Source organism: Phaseolus vulgaris, chromosome 3 (assembly GCF_000499845.2).
Source record: "Phaseolus vulgaris cultivar G19833 chromosome 3, P. vulgaris v2.0, whole genome shotgun sequence".
NCBI lineage: Eukaryota > Viridiplantae > Streptophyta > Magnoliopsida > Fabales > Fabaceae > Phaseolus > Phaseolus vulgaris.
In genome coordinates, this window is record NC_023757.2 from 21274063 (window position 1) to 21293547 (window position 19485).

The following is a 19485-nucleotide window of genomic DNA, read 5'->3' on the forward strand; positions in this document are numbered from 1 at the left end:
CCCCTTTGTCAGCCGCAAGACTGCTCCCGCAGTGTTCACAGAGGATGTTTCTTTTAGAAGGGTTGAGTTAGCCCAGGGGTATAAAGTTTTGAAGTCTGGCGGAGGAACGGGGGCTCCTCCAGCGTTAGATGGAGTCGCCTGGGCCAGAACAGGCTGGGAAGACGCAGGCCTCTCAGCCTGCGAAGATGAAGCGCCACGAACTTGTGTTGGGTCGTGTGCTCGTGAAGGGAGGTTTCGTGCTGAAGGAGGGGGGTTCGGGGTAATCTTTGTGCGAGTCATGATAGCAACTGCAAAGGAAGAAGAAAGGAAAAATGATCAGGGGGTTACAGAGGCTGACTCGATCATAGAAGGAAGGTGAAAAAAACGAACGAATGTAGGTTCGTTGCGATGATCGACAAAGCCCTAAGTTACGCAGAAGGAGAAATGGAAAAACAACCCACAGCGTATGCACCAAGCAGTTACAGGATGATGCAAATCGGTGAAAATGCAAGGAAAACCAGCGGATGAAGGAAAGTAGTTACCTTTTGATGATCGGGAAGACGACGGAGGAAGATGGTGATCTAGAGCGTTGAAGAGCGTTGAGAGTTTTCGCAGAAGGAAGTTGGAGCGTTTGCAAGCACGAAGAAAGTGATGGAACAGTGGAGCGAAATGGGTTTAAGGGTTTTCGAAATGGTTTTAGGAAGCGCAAACGGCAAGTGAAGAGAGCCGTTGATGAAGCCACGCGTCAAACGATGAGTGAGGGGTTTGGTGGGGCGTCAGAGCAGCAGAAGGTACGACCGCTTGGAATTCCGCGTCAGGGCCACGTAGATCGGTGTTAACGAAGGCTCTTTCAGTCTTTTCGCTAGACAAGTCTTCGCTTAAGACTGGGGGGCTTGTGTACCGCCCTGGTGGTCGGGTGTGATGACGTGGCATCCTGCTACAGTGTAGGCGTGTTGACAAGGCGCCAGGTTGGCATAAGGGAAGGAAGTCGGGGGGCACGTGTAGTCGCCAGTTGTTAAGTTGGCGTGTTCCGATTTCCAGTTTACCAGAATAGGCGATCGCCAGGTTAAAGATGAAGTCGCCAGATGTAGATTCAGGCGACCTAGTCATTGGAGATCGCCAGAGCATGCACATTGCCGAAGATGAAGGAGAAGCAGATTATGAAGGCGGCCGGCGAGACCACAGGGAAGGTGTATGAAGGCCCCTAACTCGCCAGTTCCAGTAGAGATCGCACTCTTAAGTTAGCTATGCACTGGGCAGTACCATGCATAAGTAACTTAGCCAAAATGAGAGTAGAAGCAGCGCCAAGTCAGGGAGCCTCCAGATGATGGCACGTGTACAGTTGGATGCGAGCCACGTGTCCGAGTCTGTAACTGCCAGGAGAGAGAAAGCCACCAGGTATATAAGAGTTCTTAACAAACTTTCTGAGGTACGCACGTTCAGTTCATACATTTTACGCTTGCGAGTTAGAGCTGACTGTGAGAGAGGATTTGCATGGTTCTAGTTCTCTTAGTTTTTGGTGATACCGTCACTGACTTGAGCGTTGGAGTGCGATCGGCCGCAGCGGCGCCGTGCTGTTTCTTTGCAGGTTCTTGAGGTAGATCCCGAAGAGGAACGAAGGTGAGAAGCGGTGCGCACGTCGATCCTTTGACGAGGCAGTTTCCAGCGTTCCGGTCAACAGGCAGGATCAGCTTCCATGGGCACAACATCACATAATACCTCATCTTTGTATTTTCCAATGGAGAAATGGATGAGGACTTGTTTATTAACAATTATTTCTCCTACTTCACTAAGCCATTGTAATTTGTAGGGCTTTGTATGAGAGATAGTAGGCAATCCAAGCTTATCTACTACTCTTGTACTAGCCACATTTGCACAACTACCCCCATCCACTATCAAAGAACAAATGTTGTTTTGAATAAGACATCTTGTATGGAAAATATTTTCCCTTTGACTTTCATCAAAAGGTTGTGAAACTTGTCCAAGAAGTCTTCTCACAACTAACAAGTCCCCTTCAAGTGGACATTCGCTCTCTTCCTCACTAGATGTATGAGAATGCAATGAATGCTTAGGAGAATCCGAATCATGCTCACTAACTACAATGCCCTCATGCATGTACATACTTCGTTTGGAAGGACAATTTGCAGCTATATGACCATAACCCATACATTTAAAGCATTTAGGATTGGATGTTCTAGTGGGAGACTTAGGTCTAGAAGTAGATGGCTTAGTTTCCTTGGGTTTGAAAGAAGAATCTTTGGAAGGATGTTTAGAAAAAGAATTTTTGTTTCTCCAAGACTTGGAGTAGTATCCATCATTGGAGGCATTTTTGAAAGAGTTTTTCTTAGCAAGTTGGGCTTCCACCTTCATTGCAAGACGAACTAAAGAGCCCAATGATGAATACTCTTGTAACTCAACAATGTCTTGAATATCCTTCCTAAGACCACTCACAAACCTAGCAATCATAGCTTCCTCACTTTCTTCTAATTCAATTTTAAGCACAAGCGTCTCAAGCTCCTTATAATATTCATCCACAATTAGCGTGCCTTGTTGAAACCGTTGGAGTCTCAACATGAGGTCTTTCCTAAAATGTGGGGGCACAAACCTAGCGCGCATATGATCCTTTAAAGAGTTCCAAGAGTCCACGGGAGGACCCTTGTGATAGATAATGTCCTTTACAATTCCATGCCACCATTTCATGGCATAATCACTAAACTCTAGGGTGGCTAGCTTAAGCTTTTGCTCATCTTGGATCTCATGGATCTCAAATATTTGTTCACACTTAGCCTCCCAATCTAAATATACATTAGGATCACTAGAGCCATTAAAACAAGGTAGCTTGACCGAAGGAAGCCTAGACTTTGCATCATGATAGAAGCCATTGTCGTAGTGAGTTCTTTCCCCTTGGTGATGATGTCTTTGTCCATGGACTTGGGGTGGAGTTCTCCTTCTCCTATGCTCATCTTCACGGCCAAAATCATTGGAAGAAGCTCTTGTTGAAGGTCTATGATGCTCATCATGAATTGAAGGAGATGGTCTAGCTTGTTGCACCTCCATCTTTTGCAATTTCTCCTCCAACCGTCTAATGGTTCTTTGAGCTTCATGTAATTCACCAAGGATTGAAGCTTTGGATGGAGAATTCTGCTTGTATGATGCATCACTTGAAAATCCAGCCATTTTGGAAATAAAAAACAGCAAACACACAAAAACAGCAAACAAGTTAAGAAACAAAAATTAGCAAAAACAGTGAGTGTTTTAAGCCAAAGTGCCGAAGTGAAATTGAGGCAGAAAAAATAGGTCACTCTCAAAGAAATAATGTCCTTGCACCAATCTGATCTTGAGGCCTTGGAATCCTCAAATGAAAGATGTCAAAGCAAGCACACCAATCTCAAAAGCAACCACCACAAAACCAATGAAACAATAAAGACAAACAAGAAAAGGTATAAGCAAGGAAAGGTAATTGCAAAAGGAAAACTATATGTAAGACAAAATCAAAGAGTAAGAATGAAAGACAATCAAGAAAATAAAGAACTCAATGAGAAAGTAGGCACACAAAAGAATTCTTAAGGAAAAGCACTAGAGTAGATGAAGAAAACAAAAATTTAGCTACTGGAAATTTTATTTTTTTTAATGCAAACTGTGCTTGATATTCACTGATTTAACTGGAATGATGTAGAGCGAACTGGATTATGAAATTTAAACCATAGAAACTTCAAGATGTTAACTCAATAATGGCACTGGAATCAATTAAAAAAAGTAAGCCAATTAATTGAGATAAATTTTTTAAAATCGCTGCCAGATTATCGTATTCTTTTCGGCAGAATTGTACACTTTTTTTATTTTATTTATCATTTTTTGTGTACTTTGAATTTTTGAATGATTATTTTTTCTATTCTTTTCTAACACTTTGAATATCACAAATCCAGAATTTCAGAATTTTCCAGTGAGTAAATCAATTGCAATAAGGAAAAACAGTAAGCACTTTTTTTCAGAAACAGGGGAATCCTAATAGGAATAAAAACAGAATTATGAACTAGCAAAGACATAATGGAAAATGATGTATTGGAACTTGTATAGGTCTAGAATACAAGTATGAACTCAATTCTAAAAAGAAAATGCACAAAGGATCAATATCAATTCAGAAAATTATATGACACTAAAGCAAGAAACAATCAAAAACAATAAAAGTACTACTAGAAGTAATGACAATTATGGAATAACATGACTAAGACAAAACTTGACATGATTACAAAATTAAAAGACATATGACAAAAAGTAACAACAAGTGAAAGGAAGCTTAAGGTAAACTCTAGGAAGGAGAATGCCATTCCAAAAGAGCAACCATACTCATATGAATAATGAGTGCCATAAACCTTTTCACAAGCACTTGGTGTAACAAAAGAAAAACAGCAAGAAAAACTCAATTAATACCTAAAACAGAAACTTAAATTGCAAGAAAAAATAAAGAGCTCTTGAAATTAAAGTGCACACAACTCAACAATTAAACAAGAAGAACCTAAGACTCATGATACCACATGATGTGATTCCACTAGCCATATAGAGAATGATTCTTGACATTCTTAGGAATCACCTTGAGCTGGACATTATTTAGGCACTTTTCTTAGAGTTAGATCAATGTTCTAAGACAAGAACTCACCAAAAACTAGTACCAAATCCCAAACTCATTTGGATGTTCCACATATTGTCAAATTGAACCAAAAGAAATGGAGGAAAGGCAAAAACACTAATTAACAAAAACAAAACAGCCAGGTACCGAATCAAAACGCTGGAATTGAAGAAGAAAAGATGAAGAACAGCCAAGAACACAAATGAACCATAGCTACACATTAACAAGCTGAAATTGCCGAACCAAAACAACTAGGAAACAAGCTAAGACAAGGAAATTAACAAGAGAAGAAAGGAAGGAGAAGAGAATGCTCATGAAGATGGATGAATGATGGATGATCTCGCCACTAGAAGTGTGGTTGCTCCTAGATGAGAGTGCTGCCGCCACTTGAGGACACCATTGATCCTTCAAGATAAGACTAGAGAAGAAGGCTCACAAGCTCTCCAATGCTCACTCCAATTTTGAGTATAGTTTCTTTAGATAAATTCCAATCTGAATTTTACAAAGAGAGCACCTCTATTTATAGCCTAAGGTGCTGAAATGCAAGCAACACAAATTCAAAAATTCCCTCCTAAGAAACATCTAGAATCGGCGCCAAAACCCAAGCATGAGGAAGGTGTGACTCCTTCCTTCACTTTGGCACCTCCTATTCTACTTCTACACCTATCTACTAACACCCCCCCTAAAGCTCCTAACTAAAGACTAAAAGATGCTATAACAATAGAGGTTTCTAATGTTTCCCTCTAAGCACCTTCAACTAAAGAAATTACAAAAAGAGAAAATAAATGTCCCCTAGCTCCTAAAGCTTTGAACATGCTTCTTGTAATCCTTTGAGGTGGGCTTTGACCTCCATGGGCGTCCTCCATTTGTGCATCTACCTCTTCTTGATCTTGTTGATTGGCCTCCATGTCCTCTTGAGCTTGATCTCCATCATCAACCACAGTCTCTTGCCAGGGTTCTTCGCCTCAAAGAAGTACAATAAGACGTTCACAAAGGGCGTATGGCCGAAGTGGTTGCACAAGATGGCAAAGGCCCTAACGAAGGCTCAGCTGGGCAGGGGCCATCTTAACTTCAGAAAGGAGCGCGCGCTCGAACCCCGTGAATGGCAAGCGAAGCTTGATCCGCTGGAAGATTGTGGAGTACATGAAGAAGAAGGGTTCTCCAGGGTTTGTGCGATCATCGACGCATACGGGTTCACCTTCCCTACAAGACTGGACTGACACGTACGCATCGTGTTCCCTCCCAAACACATGATGCTTTTCATCAGCCTCACCCTCCTTGTGTGTTATTACTTCCTTGTTAGAAGTGAATTTGGAAGTCTCTGCTAAGAGGTCGTCAGAAGCCGAGTGATAGAGGGTTTGGTAATCGACAGAAGTTGGATGGTTCGATGTGGTTTTGGTTCTGGCCATCTCGATAAGAAAGCTAAAGAGGGAGAGGAGAAAGGAAGAAAAATGAAGGTTTAGAAGAAAATGATGGTGTGACCCAATAAACTAGAAAAACAGAGACTTGAAAATGAAGAAAAGAGAAAACGTAAAATGCAGAAAACATAAACAGTCCCAAAACTGTTATAACATGTTATGGGCATTGGAATCATAAAGCAAGAGTGATCATGAAGTAAAGAACGTACCTTTGAATGAATTAGGGTTCGAAGGTAGAGGTTTTCGAAGAGGAAGAGAGAGCGTTTCGAGAACGAGAAATGTTTGGGAAATGCTTAAGTGAAGTAATGAAACAATGAAGGGAGCGTAGGGGTTTAAGGGTTTAAACGTATACGAGGAAGCGTAAGTGGCAACAAACCCTAGCCGTTGATCTTGCCACGTGTACGCTGATAGAAAAGTATGGTGAGACGTCACTTCGGTGCATTGTTCACATCCTGTCACCCAGCGCCACGTAGGTCGCCCCAGGCGATCACTTAAGTCTCTTCGCTGAAACAAGTTACAGCTTGAGACTGGGGGGGTTACGTACCAACCAGTCCTCGGTCATCGACGCCAGAGAAAGACCTCAGACATTGGTGTCAGAGAAAGACATCAGACATCGAACATCGGTGTTTGATAGTAGTGGTGGGCCACGTAAGGTGGGCCCCAGATATCATATCAGATACCAGTTAAACACCTAGATATAAGAGAAGGCCTAAGACACGAGGGATCCATGCATGCAGTGTATATAGCGCATTCGGGCGCGACACAAGTAAGGATTCCCTGGAAGCACTAAGGCCCGTTAGGGTTAGGGTTTCCAAGGGTAGACTGCATGCACGACACGTGAATACTTAGGGCACCCATAAAACAGATGGCCCCGCAACATTGGTGCATGAGTTGGTACCTTGGCGGCCATATTGTTAGTCGTTGTACTCCAGTAAAGGGAAGTCTTATGTGCCAGATTACGCTAAGATTGTGTAATAGCGGCACAAGGACGTTTCCCCAAGAACCCTAGATATGGGTAACAGAAAAGAAGCAAACCCTAGCTACAACCTATATAAAGGGTGGTAAGAACCCTAGCAAAGTACACTGTTTCTAAAGATTGAAACTACTTTATACACTTATTGTTTCTTTGCCCCAGTACTGATTTGAGCGTTGGAGTGCAAACGACCGCAAATACGCCCTTTTGTCTTTGCAGGTGAGAAGTTCTTCAACCCTAGGAAGTTTGATTCTCAAGCGGAGACAGGTGGGCCAGAGACTGTCATTAGAGTCAACTGGCAACCTATCAACCGGCGAGAAAAGTTTTTATTTTAAAAATGAATATTTTATTTATTTATTTTAATAAAGAAATTCTACCTATATGTTTCTTAAAGAAATATTTGTTTAAAAATTTGATTATTTTAAAAGCATTTATCTTGAACTTAACAAATTAACCCTTTATTGGGGTCCACAAAAAATAGTTAATGTTCTCACCGGTTGACCGTGTCGCGGTTGACCTTAGGTTGAACGCCTCCTCCTTGATCTACCTCTTCTGAAATCATATCCACGTCTCCTTGTTGTGCTAGAATAAGGCTCCGTTGGGACAGATGACGCCCTACCTGTTTATTGCACTCCGATGCTCAAGTTAGTAAGGGCTCACAAAAAGTAACAATTCTCAGTTTAGTGTGCAAAAACAACGTACCTTCACCTGGGGTCTTAGGCCCCTTTTATAACCGCACATGCAACAGTTGCTCACTTGAGAGAATAAAATCTTAACTGAAAATATACTAACCACATTAATCTTTTATCTCTAACAGAAAAACCACCTGCCACAGGCACCAATGATCTTCAGGTGATAAACCACAGGCCAACATTCTGTTTTAAGTACACGTCCCTATCTTTTAGGGTTAACAACAACTACCAACAGACATTAATACGTAATTAACATGCAACAAATAACAAACATGCACACGTAACAAGTAACAAACACGCACATATCATAACTACTCGCGCACACTTATCTATAAGCATGTACAATGGACCCCTCTCAAATGGCAGCCCCATTATATCTAACGGGCTCATTAACTAAACTGGGTCAAACTCGTAACCCTGATCCAGGGTTCAATAATCGAGTTGACCTCAGTCCAAACCGAGAACCGAGTTATTACCAGCCCAAAACCAAGCGCCAAACTCCTACCACTACAATTAATATTTTAAAAAACGAGAAAAATGCATTTCAAGTAAAAGATAATTAATTTGTAACCAAAAAATATTAATTAAAAATTGTATGTTTGTATAATTATAACAATATATAAAGAGATACATTTTTTTGTATTTCTTTTTAGTAAATTAAGTAGTCATGTAATTATAAACAATATTAGAGTTATGGAAAGTCCTAAAACTCAGATTGAAGTAGATAAGTTAAATCTCACATACTAATACAAATGACAAAAAGTCGAATTTCATTATTAAAATTGTAAATCTAAAGAGCCTCACATTTTTAATTAGTTAATGTTATGCTATATTTATAGATTTATCATAAAATTATATATATATATATATATATATATATATATATATATATATATTTCGACTTAAAACTATAAAATATATTATTACGGTGAATTATTGTATCTGGTTTGATTTGTTTTGGAATTCAAAGTTTTATTAAGATTTTATTTTTAAAAGTTACAAAGATTAAATAAGAAAGGTATATACAAATTATTTTTTATCTTGATTTTTAAGTGATATAAGACTATATTGAACATACTAAAATAATATAATAATATTGTGATGTTATTTTAGTTTAAAATTTGGAGAAATGTATCATGTAGTTTTTGTTTGAGTCTAATTTGTAAGTACTGTGGTTAACACTTATTAAATGTTTGTGATGGTTTATAATATCCAGGTTCTAATCTATTGAGATTTCAAAGGGGAGACATCTTTACATTGAAAATTGCATGGAAATTAAAGACTCAATTACTTTAATGCTTGCTTTAGATTAGAAAATGTGGGGTTATGCCAATGAAAAGTAAAAGATAAATTTGTTAAACACGAGATGTTTCTTATTAAAAAAATTATGCATTGACCACATCTTTATTTACGATAAGTTTTGTTATTTACATTTTTTTAATTAATTTGTTGATAATATAGTATGATTCCTTTTCGTAAATAATGTATTTTGTCTCATGATATTTTGTTAAATTTAAAACTCAGCTTATTTCCAAAAGTTAATATCTTTGAATTGAATCCCAAAGAAACTTAGGGTGTGTATTGTTAGGGGAATCAAACTAATGATTAGGTTGATGAGGATTGTTGAAAATATTGTGTGATTTGTTTTTTTGAAAGGTGAGTGGTTTTATAATTTATTTAGGAGTATTTTTTTTTATAAATTTTTTTCTTTAAGCAAATTGTTTTCTATAATAGTTTAAAAATAACTAAGTTGTGTATTTTGTAACATCCATATATTTTCTATCTATGAATACTATAATACACATGTAATATCTAATTAAATATTTTAAATTTTTTTAATATAAATATAACTTCAATTAGCACTCATAAAGTAATTAATGTTCATAGATATACACAAAGAAATCAAGTGTCTATAAAATTTCATAATCAATATTTCTCATTTCAGACTTTTACTGATCCACATACCCAAACACTTGATTCTACTTTCGGAAGACTTGTGTATTCAAATTAGCATCCACAGACTTGCACCTGTCATACTACTCACTGTGAATCCACACAACTATGTGCATAATCATCTCAATATCTCATCATCTCATATGACATGGTAAATTCATATGATCTTCCCTGATCAATTCTTTTAAACCTCAAACTTAGTCATATGAACTTCCTTCGACTCTTACTAACTTGATATGATTCCAATAACATGATAGAGATATAATATGAACATGTTATGGATTCAACAAGAGTTGGAATATGATTAGGCACTTTTTAAGAATTGGATCAATGTTCTTAACAATCAAGAACTCACCAAAACACAAGTAACCAAGCCAAATTCATATAGAAACCCATAATATGGCATATGAACCGATTAAAACAAGAGAGAACACAAATGAACCGATTAAAACACAAGGCAACACAACCAAAACCACAAGAAAAGCAAACTAGGAGAAACTACCGAATAAAAACACAAAACAAACTAATTATACCGATTGAAAAGACAAGAAACATATATGTTTTAGAGTTTGTTTTGGAATGGAAATGGAAGAAGGAGATGAAAAGAACAAGGAAACTTATGTGGTTGAAGCTCTTGGAGATGTGCACGCCACTTGAAGGATGAAAGGCTTCAAGATGAGTGTAGTTACCGCCACTTGAGAGTCCAAGAATGCACTCAAGATAAGACTAGGAGAGAAGAAGACACAAGTCTCTCTCAATTCACTCACCAATTTGGGAGAGGTTCTTTACTCACAAAATCAATTCTATTATTTCAAAGACCCAAGCCCTCCTTTTATAGGGAGGAAGACCGGTCACCTATTACAAAAGAAGCTTACAAGAGAAGCTTTACAAGGTAGCCTTCTAAACTCTTCCAATTCTAGTGCCTAAATGGAGAATGAATAGGCACCTTCTAGATTCTTCCTAAAACTAACGCCTATAAATGCTATACAAAAGAGGTGTCTTAGGTTTCCCTCTTTAGCACCTTTCTAAACACTACTCTATGTGTTTTAAATTTTATAGAAAAGAAACTACAAAAAGAGAAAACATTTGAAGCCTACTTCCTAACTCTTTTGCTTTGCTCCTTGTAATCCGTTGTGGTAAAAAGGATGATGAGCTAATGTGTCTTTGAGCATCTTCATTCTCTTCTTCTTCTTGATCTCCATCATACTCCCCTAATTGGAGAGAATTTGACTACGAATTCTGAAGACCTACAAAAAAAGCAGTTAGATCACTGATATTAAAGGTATGACTACCAAGAAATGTATCAGGCATATCTAACTCATAAGCATTATCATTAATCCTCTTTAGGACTTGAAAAGGTCCATCACCACGAGGCATAAGTTTGGACTTCCTTTGATTAGGAAAATGATCATTCCTCAAGTGAAGCCAAACCTAATCACCAACATCAAACAATAATGCTTTTCTCCTTTTGTTGGCATGTTCAACATACTTGCCAACTTTCTTCTCAATTCGTAACTTGATGTCATTATGCAAATCTTTCATAAAAGAAGCCTTTTCACAACCATCCTTGCATAATACATCATCAAGTATAGGAATAGGAAGAAGATCAAGAGGTGTTAGGGGGTTGAATCCATACACAACCTCAAAAGGAGAATGGGATGTGGTAGAATTTACTACTCTATTATAAGCAAACTCAACATGTGGTAGTAAATTCTCCCAAACCCTTGGATTCCCGGAAATAAAGCATCGCAACATTTGGCCCAAAGTTCGATTGACCACTTCAGTTTGACCATCAGTTTGGGGGTGGCAAGTAGTAGAAAATAAAAGTTTAGTGCCAAGTTTCCCCCACAAGGTCTTCCAAAAGTGACTCAAGAACTTGGAATCTCTATTGAATACTATACTTCTAGGAAGTCTATGTAAACTAACAACTTCCCTAAAGAAGATGATCCTGCCTGTTGACCAGAACGCTGGAAACTGCCTCGTCAAAGGATCGACGCGTGCACCGCTTCAAACCTCCGTTCCTCTACGAGATCCACCTCAAGAACCTGCAAAAGAAACAGGGCGGCGCCGCTGCGGCCGATCGCACTCCAACGCCCAAGTCAGTGACCGAATCACCAAATACTAGGAGAACAAGAACCGTGCAAATCCTCTCTCACAGTAAGCTCTATGACTCGCAAGCGTAAAAAGTATAATCTGAACGCGCGTACCTTAGAAAGTTCGTTGAGAACTCTTATATACCTGGTTACTTTCTCTCTCCTGGCAGTTACAGACTTGGACACGTGGCTCGTATCCAACTGTACACGTGCCATCATCTGGAGCCTCCTTGACTTGGGCGCTGCTTCTACTCTTGTTTTACTAAGTTACCTATGCATGGTACTGCCCAGTACATAGCCAACTTGGGAGTGCGATCTCTACTGGAACTGGCGAGTTAGGGAGCCTTCATACACCTTCCCTGTGGTCTCGCCGACCGCCTTCATAATCTGCTTCTCCTTCATCTTCGGCGATGTGCTTTCTCTGGCGATCTCCAATCGCTTGGTCGCCTGAATTACTTCTGGCGACTTCATCTTTAACCCGGTGATCGCCTATTCTGGTATGCTGGAGATCGGAACACGCCAACTTGATGACTGACGACTTCACGAGCCCCCCGACTTCCTTCCCTTCTGCCAACCTGGCGCCTTGCCAACACGCCTATACTGTAGCGGGATGCCACGTCATCTCTCCTGACTACCAGGGCGGTACACAAGCCCCCCAGTCTTAAGCGAAGACTCGTCTAGCGAAAAGACTGAAAGAGTCACGTCAACACCGATCTACGTGGCACTGACGCAGAATTCCAAGCGGTTGTACTTTCTGCTGCTCTGACGCTCCACCAAACCCCTCGTTCATCACTCGACACGTGGCTTCATCAACGGTTACCTTCAGTTATCGTTTGCGCTTCCCAAACCCATTTTCGAAAAAACTCTTAAACCCATTTTCACTCTACTGTTCCATCACTCTTCTTCGTGTTCTCAAACGCTCTCACCTTCTCCTGCAAAAACTCTCTCTCAGCGCTCTTCAACATCCTGAACCATCATCAACCTTCATCGTCTTCCTGATCATCAAAAAGTACCTACTTTCCTTCTTCTGCTGGTCTTTCTTGCATTTTAACCGATTCGCATCATCCTGTAACTGCCTGGTGCATACGCTGTGGGTTGCTTTTTCCATTTCTCCTTCTACGTAACTTAGGGCTTCGTCAATCATCGCAACGAACCTACGTTCGTTCGTTTTTCACCTTCCTTCCACGATCGAGTTAGCCTTTGTAACCCCTGATCATTTTTCCTTTTCTTCTTCCTTTGCAGCTGCAACAATGACTCGCACAAAGATCACCCCGAATCCTCCTCCTTCATCAAGAAACCCCCCTTCTCAAGCACACGATCCACCACGAATTCGTGGCGCTTCATCTTCCCAGGCTGAGAGGCCTGCGTCTTCCCGTCCTATCCTGGCCCAGGCGACTCCACCTATCGCCGGAGGAGCCCCCGTTCCCTTGCCAGACTTCAAAACCTTGTATCCCTGGGCCAACTCGACCCTTCTGAGGGAGACGTCTTCTGTGAACACTGCGGGAGCAGTTTTGCGGCTGACTAAGGGGGATGAGCTTCATCAATCATTTCATAAGGAGCACGACGAAAAGATGATAGTGCTGCCTTGCCCCCCCGATCTGCCTGTTTGTGCTGATGACAAAGTGAGCGCCGACGGGCCCTTCTGCTTCGTCTACACGACCTTATTCAAGAAGGTGAAGCTCAAGTTCCCTTTCACCCGATTCGAGAGGGAACTCCTTACCGAGCTTAACATTGCCGCCGCCCAGCTTCACCCCAACAGCTGGGCGTTTGTTCGAGCTTTCCAAGTGATGTGCGACCATCTGGGGTTGCCCGCATCCGTGGACGTCTTCTTATTTCTCTTTGAAGCCAAGCACCCAGGAGATCGCCTGTGAGTTAGCTTGAACGCGATTGCTGGGAGGTCCATCTTTGCTATCTTCCAGCAATCCTACAAGGACTGGAAGGGGAAGTTCGTCCAAGTGCGCCCCAACGACAAGGACGACTCCCTACTCGACGGCTTCCCCTTGTACTGGGTGGACAAGGGGAAGAAAGAGTCCAAAAGCTGCTTCAGGAGACCCAGGAGTCCTGACAGCATGGGATCGTTGGACCGAGATCTCTGCCTTTTCTGGAAAAGGGTCGCGGATGCCAACATCACCTTCCTTACCACCACCCTGATCTGCTTCGAATTCTACGAGGACCAACTCGAAATTCGAATAGGTTAGAACATTTAAACTGTTGTTTTAATACTGCTTCTATTTGACTGTTTCTGGGCGTCTTGTGCGTTATGCGCAAGACTTTGGTTTTATTTTTCCTGCACCGATTATCTGCTATGCTGCATACTGCCTTGTGCACTTATTTTCTCCTTGAGTTAACCCATGCATTTTCGTTTCATGCAGATAACATGTTGGGCAAAGGCATGCTTGCTGAACTGAGGGCGCTCGCCCGAACCCACGGGTTGGCGACAGGTTCTCAAACGGTGCCCAACTCGGTGGTGGAGACAGCCATCGTCCACGGGCGATCGCCACCTAAGGAACCTGCCCAACGCAAGAAACTGGTCCTCAAGAGGCCCAAGAGGAAGGCTCCCCAGGTAGTCCAAGAGGATGAGGAAGAAGATGACGAGGTCACTAAGAATGGCCTCGTTACAAAGAGGAAGAGGGTGGCACCTTCTTCACCACCTGCACCACCCCCTCTTCCCTCATCAACGCCACCATCCACACCTGCTCCTCCTCCATCTTCGCCACCCCCACAAGCTCCTGTTTCACCAGTCCAAGCCATCCCGCTAGCCACTGCGTCGCCTGCGGTTGAGGCCCAAGAGCCAAACTTCATGGAGGACCCCCCGAGCGCCTCCACGCCACATATATCAGCGGGAGGGGGTCCCCCTTCAAATGCCTCAGCCGCAGAGGTTGCTCCAATCGGGGATGAGGTCGCTCATACCTCACCAATTCTGATCACCGAATCCCCGATTCCGTCGCCACGCCAACAAGCGCCCCCTGAAGAACCTGCTAAGGAAGGTGGCGACGAGAACCCACAACAGGCCCCCACATCGCCTCTGGTGCCTCTACAAGCAGCAAACCTCCCCCTTGAGGTCACGAGGATGTGGGAGCCTCTATCTGCTAAGCTAAAGACAATAGCAGAAGACATCCCAGCCATCATCACCAGAGCTGTGGAAAGCTCTACAAGGAGGCTCCAAGACGACCTCTTCAACCTCAAGACCGAGAACAGCACCATGAGGGTTGAGGTGGAGAAGTTGTCTTTCAGCTTGACGCTGGCGGAGATTGAACACTCCCGAGTGGAGGACGCGATGAACACCGAGCTCAGGTTGGCGCGCAAAGAGGCCACCGATCTCCGCCACAAAGTGCAACAGCTTGCTCAAGAAAAGATCGAACTAGAGAGCAAGATTGTGCCTTACCGCGTCAAGGTGGCTAACCTGGAGGCTCTCATGAAGGCCGACGCCGTCAAGGTGCAAAAATTAGAGAAAAGGTCAGCCGACCGAGAGACCCTCCTTGGGCAGGTGGAAAAGGCAAGGGACGACGCCATAGCTGATCTCCCCAAAGCCAATGAAGAGAAGGGAAAGGTAGCTGCTGAATTGGCCCAAGTGCAAGCGGAATCCAAGAAGGTTGCTGAAGACCTTCTCCAGGCTCAAGAGACCAACGAACAACTCAAGAAACAGGTTGAAGAGCTGGAGCAACAGAATAAGGAGCTGAAAGAGCAAACTGAAGATCTCAAGAAGCGGATTGAGGAACTTCAGAAGCAAATTGAAGAACTCAAGCTAAACTCTGCTCAAATTCTGGCCGCTGGATTCGAAGCTGCACGGGAACAATTTGCCTGCTTGTTTCCCGACCTGGATCTCAGCATGGTGTCGCTGGATAATGAAGTGGTGGATGGAAAAGTGGTGCCCGCCGAAGACTGATCAATTTAATTCATCCATTGCTTTCATACTCTCCCTTGTATTATGACGTGTAATAAACTTTATGTCCTTTCGTATATACGTTTTGAACTGTTATTCACCGTTAATGACAAAGTCTGCGTTTTTCCTCTTATGACTTCTTTAACTGCTTCAACTTTCCTTGCTTGCTTAATCTCAAAGAAATGTCTCAGCAAAACCGTAGGCACGATCTTTGACTTAACTGCTTCGAACCACTTCAACCTTTAAGCGACAATCACTTTATCGATTCGTAAGCTTAAGGCAATTAACCTTATCGTAAAAACATTCCTTAAGCAACAAACTTTAACTCAGCTGCTGGTTTAAACACTGCTTCACCCGATCTGCTCCACCAAAACGGGTCCTTTAACATTCTCGCCATTGTTTGAACTTTTCCTGGTCACCAGAAACTCTTGGCGATCAGCTTCTCTCTGGCTTCACGCCTTGGCCCTTGCTCTTTGATCTGGGGGTAGAGATGCCTTTCGGATCCTTCTCTGCCTCCGTGTGCTTCAGAGCGAGAGACCGGGTGGCTAGGCGTTCTCTTCGAACCTACCTTAGCCACCTTCAGAACTTCTTCCACCCTCTACACCGTACCTGAACTCGTTCGAGACGAGAAGGATTTTATCTTGCCTGAACTCGCTCATAGGCGAGAAGGTCTTTAACTCGCCTGAACTCGCTCACAGGCGAGAAGGTCTTTAAATCGTGCCTCTACATTGCCCCAGGGGTTACATCTTCTCGCCCCCAGAAACACTGAAGACTTTTACTTGCCTCTACATTGCCCCAGGGGTTACATCTTCTCGCCCCCAGAAGCATTGAGGACTTTTTCTTGCCTCTACATTGCCCCAGGGGTTACATCTTCTCGCCCCCAGAAACACTGAGGACTTTTACTTGCCTCTACATTGCCCCAGGGGTTACATCTTCTCGCCCCCAGAAACACTGAGGACTTTTACTTGCCTCTACATTGCCCCAGGGGTTACATCTTCTCGCCCCCAGAAGCACTGAGGACTTTTCGTTCTTTCTCGCCTGCACTCGCTCGACGGCGAGGAGGTCTTTTACATGCCTCAGGACGCGCGCGAGCGTTGAGGTCTTTTAACTGGTGCTTTCGATCGCCGAAAAACGATGAGGACTTAAAAACTTTTTAGAAAGCATGCAAAATATCTTTAACTTGCCTTAAATCACGTATAAGTGACAAGGTCTTCTTCAAAACCTTTCTGGAAAACAGCAAGCATGCAATCTGAAAACGCCTTATACTTCGTAAACTCTTCTTTTATTGGGTGGCCTCATTAAAAACCCTCCTTAGGGAAAAAAGAGTGCCCCCTTCAAACTGTTTTATCAGAAACATCGTAAATAACTTTTTGTGATCGTCTTTACTTACAAAAGTTCTCAACTGTAATACAACTTCAAGTGTGTGGCGTTCCAAGTGCGAGGAATCGCCCCTCCTTCCAGCGTCTCTAAGCGGTAGGCGCCGTTCCCGAGCACCTCGGTTATTCTGAACGGTCCCGTCCACTTAGGCGACAGCTTATTCTCCATCTCGTACTGGTGGGCTTTTCTCATCACCAGGTCGCCTTCTCTAAATTGCCTTGGCATCACCTTCGAGTTGTACCTTCGTTCAATCCTTCTCTTCACCGCCTCAGCTTTCAGTCTCGCCTCTTCCCTGACCTCGTCCAGTAGATCCAGGTTCAGCCTTCTCTCTTCATTCGAGTCTTCCTCTACAAAGTTCTGGAATCTCGGCGAGCTCTCCTGGATCTCTACTGGAATCATCGCATCACACCCATAGACCAAACTGAACGGGGTCTCATGGGTTCCTGACTGCTCGGTGGTGTGGTATGCCCAGACTATACGGGGCACCTCCTCAGCCCAACTTCCCTTGGCTTTTTCTAGCCTTCTCTCCAAACCTCTCAACAACACCCGATTAGCTGACTCCACCTGGCCATTTGTCTGAGGGTGCTCGACGGATGCAAACACTTGTTGAATTCCCACCCCTTCGCAGAGCTTCTTCAACAGGTGGCTTGCAAACTGAGTCCCATTATCCGACACCAGGCGTTTAGGCACTCCAAACCGGCACACGATGTTCTTCCACACGAAACCTTCGATCTTGTGTGCGGTGATCTGGGCCACTGGTTCTGCTTCGATCCACTTGGTGAAATATTCAATCGCCACCACCAAGTACTTCATCTGCCTGATCGCCAGCGAGAAAGGTCCCAGGATGTCGATTCCCCAGGTATGAAACGGCCAAGGGCTATAGATCGACTTAAACTCCTCGGGAGGCGCCTTATGCCAATCGGCGTGCTGCTGGCATTGTTTGCAACATTGGGCATACTTCTTGCAATCTTCTCTCATGGATGGCCAGTAGTATCCTGCACGGAGAGTCCTCGCGGCCAGAGCTCGACCCCCGACGTGGCTTCCGCATATACCTTCGTGGAGCTCCGCCATGATTCTCGTGCACTTCTCGCCATGTATACATTCCAGGAGCGGGTGAGTGAACCCAAACCTGTACAGATCGCCATCAATCAGGGTGTACTTGCTAGAATTCTTCTTTACCTTCCTAGCCTCAGTCGGATCCAGCGGGAGAAGGCCATCTGCCAGGCACCGCTTGTACTGGGTTATCCAAGTGTCTGGCTCATGAGTAGCGCAGACCTGCATCACGTTCACCTTCTCTCCCTGGCAAGCTCTAATTCTCGGCGATCTCAGAGTTTCTTGCGTCAGAGACTTATGGCTTCTCGCGGCTTTCTCCGTCGACTTGCTGATCTGAAGGACCAGGTGATCTGCCACAAATGCTCTCGGCGTCTTCAGAGTTTCTTGAATCACCGTCCTCTGTCTACCCCCCTTGCCTGAGCTGGCGAGCTTAGCTAGCAAGTCAGCTCGGGCATTCTGCTCTCTGGGTACATGCACTACTTCAAAGGAGGCAAAAGAACTCTTCAATTCCTGCACATATTCCAGATAGGCCGCCATTTGTGGATCTTTAGCCTGGAACTCGCCTGTTACTTGCCCTGTGACTAGCAGCGAGTCACTCTTAGCCATAAGCACCCTAGCTCCCATCTCTTTGGCCAGCAAAATTCCGGCGATCAGCGCCTCATACTCCGCTTGATTGTTACTGGCTTTGAAGGCAAACCTTAGAGATTGTTCGATCAGCACGCCGTTGGGTCCTTCCAATATGACTCCAGCACCGCTGCCCTGCTGGTTCGACGATCCATCCACCGAAAGTACCCAACGGAAATCGTCCCCTTCAACCCGCGTTGCCTCAGATGAGAGCTCGACCACGAAATCTGCAAAGATTTGCCCCTTAATCGGGCCTCGGGGCTCATATTTGATATCAAACTCTGACAATTCTACTGCCCACTTCACCATCCTTCCTGCAACGTCAGGCTTCTTCAAGACCTTCTGGATGGGCAGGTCAGTCATCACCAGTATTGTGAAGCTATGGAAGTAGTGGCGCAACCTCCTCGCCGAAAATACCACAGCCAACGCAGCCTTCTCCAGGGCCTGATATCTCGTTTCGGGGCCCTGCAACACCTTGCTCACAAAATAGATAGGCTTCTGAGCCTGGTCTTGATCCTGGGCGAGCACCGCACTCACCGCCCTCTCAGTTACAGCAAAATACAACCTGAGAGAGGTTCCCACCAGCGGTTTGCACAGAACCGGCGGGCTCGCCAGATACTCCTTCAGCTTGACGAAAGCTTCCTCGCACTCTTTCGTCCAAACAAACTTATTGTTGCGCCTCAGGCACTGAAAATAGGGATGGCCCTTCTCCCCGCTAGCGGACACGAAACGGGACAGGGCTGCCATCCGACCTGTTAGCTGCTGAACCTCCTTCACCGTAGCTGGGCTCCTCATCGCCAAGATGGCGGCACA